The sequence below is a fragment of the Eptatretus burgeri genome, chromosome 1 (assembly GCF_056783735.1).
Source record: "Eptatretus burgeri isolate ZD-2024b chromosome 1, Ebu_testis_v1, whole genome shotgun sequence".
Taxonomy (NCBI): Eukaryota; Metazoa; Chordata; class Myxini; order Myxiniformes; family Myxinidae; genus Eptatretus; species Eptatretus burgeri.
Window position 1 is genome coordinate 104620560 of NC_140961.1, and position 4401 is coordinate 104624960.

At 43.8% G+C, this 4401-nt stretch overlaps 1 pseudogene; it reads left to right on the forward strand.

Moving 5' to 3' along the window:
• The first annotated feature begins 799 nt into the window (after positions 1 to 799).
• LOC147035099 (uncharacterized) overlaps positions 800 to 4401 on the forward strand; it is a 12121-nt pseudogene continuing 8519 nt past the window's right edge.

The following is a 4401-nucleotide window of genomic DNA, read 5'->3' on the forward strand; positions in this document are numbered from 1 at the left end:
TATATATATATATATATATATATATATATATATGTGTCTGCTTATCTTCCTTCCTCTGTCCAGATGTCACACCAAGTACCTTCCCAGCTATCTTCCTCACCACACTTCTGCTTCGCCAACACCATGTTGAGAAGGTGGATGGAGTACTTTGAGGAGCTGATGAATGAAGAAAATGAGAGAGAGAAGGTTGGAAGAGGTGGAGATAGTGAATCAGGAAGTGGGGTGGATCAGTAAGGATGAAGTGAGGACTGCTATGAAGAGGATGAAGAGTGGAAAGGCGGTTGGCCCAGATGGTATACCAGCGGAGGCATGGAAGTGCTTTGGAGAGATGGCAGTGGGGTTGTTCACCAGATTGTTTAATAAAGTTTTGGAAAGTGAGAGGATGCCGGAGGAGTGGAGATTAAGTGTACTGGTTCCGATTTTCAAGAACAAGGGTGATGTGCAGAGCTGTGGAAATTACAGAGGGATAAAGTTGTTAAGCCACACCAGGAAGTTGTGGGAAAGAGTAGTGGAAGCTTGGTTGAGAAAAGAGGTGATGATTTGTGAGCAGCAATATGGGTTTATGCCAGGAAAGAGCACCACTGATGTGATGTTTGCTTTGAGAATGTTGATGGAGAAGTATAGGGAAGGCCAGAAGGAGTTACATTGTGTGTTTGTGGATTTAGAGAAAGCTTATGATAGGGTGCCGAGAGAAGAGTTGTGGTATAGTATGAGGAAGTCGGGAGTGGTGGAGAAGTATGTGAGGATCGTGCAGGATATGTATGAGGACAGTGTGACAGCGGTGAGGTTTGTGGTAGGAATGACGGACCGGTTGAAGGTAAAAGAGGGATTGCACCAAGGATCGACTCTGAGCCCTTCCCTGTTTGAAATGGTGATGGACAGGTTGATGGACGAGATCAGACTGGAGTCTCCATGGACTCTGATGTTCGCGGATGACATCATGATCTGTAGGGAGAGTAGGGAGCAGGCTGAGGCGAGCCTCGAGAGGTGGAGGTACGCACTGGAGAGAAGGGGAATGATAGTCAGTAAGAGTAAGACGGAGTACATGTGCGTAAATGAGAGGGAGGGTGGTGGTATGGTGTGGTTGCAAGGAGTTGAGGTGGGGAAGGTGGATGGGTTTAAATACTTGGGATCAACTGTGCAAAAAAAATATATATATATATATATATATATATATATATATATATATATATATATATATATATATATATATATATATATATATATATATATATATATATACACACACACACACTCAAATTCAGAGCGTTGAATCTCAGCGATGTAGAATCTCTTATGTTGCAAAATGAGAACCCCTACACCACCCCTGTTCCAGTCTTTTCAGGAAACGTGGTAGACAACGAGGTTTGGAAATGTTGCCTGAATGGCTGCGAGAGTATGGCTGTCTCTCTCAGTGTTGGAAAGCCATGTCTCCATCAGAGCTGGGACGTTGAGTCAAACATGGCGTCCATCCAACGGAGTTCGGTTCTTGCATATGGCAGCTTGGTTGCCGGATGGCTATCATTTCTTGGAAGCGCGGCTGTGCCGCTGATGCTGTGCCCCTCTACCAGTGCACTGGTACTCATTTCACCGACATTACAGGATGACAGGCTGAGTGAATCGCACCTGGTGTTAATTCAGCAGCCGACAGCGCTCAAACTCAGGACCCCAAGATCCTAAGCCAGCTACCCTAGCTGCTCAGCCAACACCAGTCTTATCCAATGGAGTGGTTACATTATATAGGATGATTGTGCTGAGTAATTCACATTGAGAAACATTGCTGCCAGTCTGAGGTTCATCTATTGTGACTCCATCTGCACATTCGATCTTGCAATGTTCAGTTCACGGCGTCTGTCACAGGTAGAACTGTCTACCCTATTCAGTTATTTTCCTTTCAAAGAGCACTTTATCTCAAAACGCTCTCTTTTTATTATTAACCTCCGGTGGACATAATCCAAAACAGGGGCTTATGAATTTGGTCAAGATTTTCATGTCCATGTGTGTGTGCGTCCGCAACCGTATATTGGACCTGTGGAAATCGATTTTATTTATACAAGGCACAAAGACAAAATATGATGGTGTACATATGCACATCATTTTGTTTCGTGATGCGATCAAAGATGGCCGACTGGTGGCCATTTTGTTACATAAATGTGTCACCAGCCATTTCTCAGCCAGGCATGGTCCGATTTTGTTCAAACTTGACACCAACACAGTACGTGATGATTTTTTGATTTTGATCACTTGATTTTGTGATCTGATCAAAGACGGCCGACAGGTAGACTGGCAGTCATTTTAGTTGGAAAATAAACCGATGTTGAACACATCCTCAACCATTTCTCGGACATGCATTTACCCATGTTCAAACTTGCCAAACAGATAATGAATGATGGCCTACATACACACATCATTCTTTTTCGACAGCAGATCAAAGATGGCCGACTGGCGACCATTTTAGTTGTAAAAAACCCAATGTTGAACATGTCCTCAACCATTTCTCGGACATCCATCCATCCAATGGGACCGTACTTTATGCAGAGCGTTGGTGCTGCCTAAGCAGTCTCCTTGGCTATTGGGCACAATCCTGGAAGATCACCATTCTGACACAGGATACAACAAGCTGGCACTCATTTTGCCAACCTCAGAAGGATGACAGCAGAGTCAACCCCACTTGGTATTAATTCAACATCCAAGTGGGATTTGAATTCAGGATCCTGGGATTCCAAGCCCACCACCCGAACCATTAAGCCAAAACCAGGCAGTCATTTCTCAGAGATGCTTTTACCAATGTTGTCCAAACTTGGCACACAGATAGTGAATGAGAGCTTACATATGCATGTCTTTTTTGTTTGAGATCAGATTCAAGGTGGCTGACTGGTGGCCATTTTGTTACTTAAATGTGTTGCCAACCATTTCTCAGGCACGCATAGTCCTATTTTGTTCAAACTTGGAACAAGCACAGTACATGATGGCATACACGTGCAGTCGTGCACCTCACTTTATTTTGTGATCTTATCAAAGATAGCCGACTGGTAGACGAGTGGTAATTTTAGTTGTACATAAATATGGGTTTGCCCTTGAACTCCGTTCAGCAAAATTACAAAAACAATGGGGGCTATGTGATATTTTCTGTCTTTTTTACTTGTTTTATACTGGCAGAGTACCTGCTCAATGGGCGAGCTTGCTCCAAGCATGCAACACATTCTTCTGACACATACTTTTATTTGGGCAGTGTATAGACAACTGACAGCTTTGTTCAGGCAGAAAAAATAACCTGGGCAACATGCATGAAGCAAAAACATACCTCCTGCTCATAATTCAAAACACCTCACTACAATGATAAACTTGGGGACAGGAATGCTGTACTGTAAACGGTGGAGAATTGTAATGCCAGGGAAAACCTGGAGAAGGTGCTCCATGATACACATTTACATAGAGAATTTGTGTCCACTCCTCCCCCCCTCCCCACCCCCTCGGCACCCCAAGACCATCGGTAAAGATAAAAACACACCCCCCGCCCCGATATATTGAATGGGGTCATGATGATCCTATGTGGCAAGTCTGGATGTAATCAGCCCAGAACTGTAAGAGGAGTAGCGTGACAAACAAACACAAAAACACCATCCGTGAATTATAGTGAGGATGATTTCTCATCGTGCACCCATTCTCAATCTTGGGAAGCATAGAAGATGCACTCATCCAAGCGAAGCCAAGCACAAATGTGCTTTTCATCAAAAGAGACAAGTTTGCTTTTCTGAGTCCAACAGCATTTGAAACGGGCAAGGCGTAGCCAGTGGGCCAGTATCCCGAATGCGCAAGTCCAGTAAACCATCGAGCCTTAGTATCACAAGTTGAGACAAGGTCATGATCAAAAAATCTTTGAAAATGGAGTCTGGTGCCTGAAAATGTGTACTTCAGAGATAAAAAAAAAAAGTGGAATTTTAGCACTAAACAGAGAACATGATCGAAGATCTTGCAGCCAGGTCGGAGGTTTACAATGTCTTGGTGGCCATCTTGACAGCTGTGGCGTCCTTCAGTTTTTATAAAGCCAGGATAATCTGCATCTGTGCAAGTTTGCAAAATGATTGACTGTCATACTCGTTTGGAATGAGTGATTGTTTATTTTTAGAGATAAAATGTGGTGGTGAAGGGGGTGTGGGTGAGCTAATGTAACAATTTCACAAAAGGTCAGGGGGCTAATTTAGCAGGTTTGCAAAAGTGTGGAGGAGAATGTTGGGGGAGGGTTGTATAACCCCACAAGGCCCTTTGGTGGCTCCATGCCTGCCGTGAAACCACATCAGTACGGTTGTCTTTTTGAACGTTCTAACTTGTGCCAAGTTGGCGAAATGACCACATGGCTGTATTTCTGTGTATTAACGAGAAATTGTGGTTGTACTCATG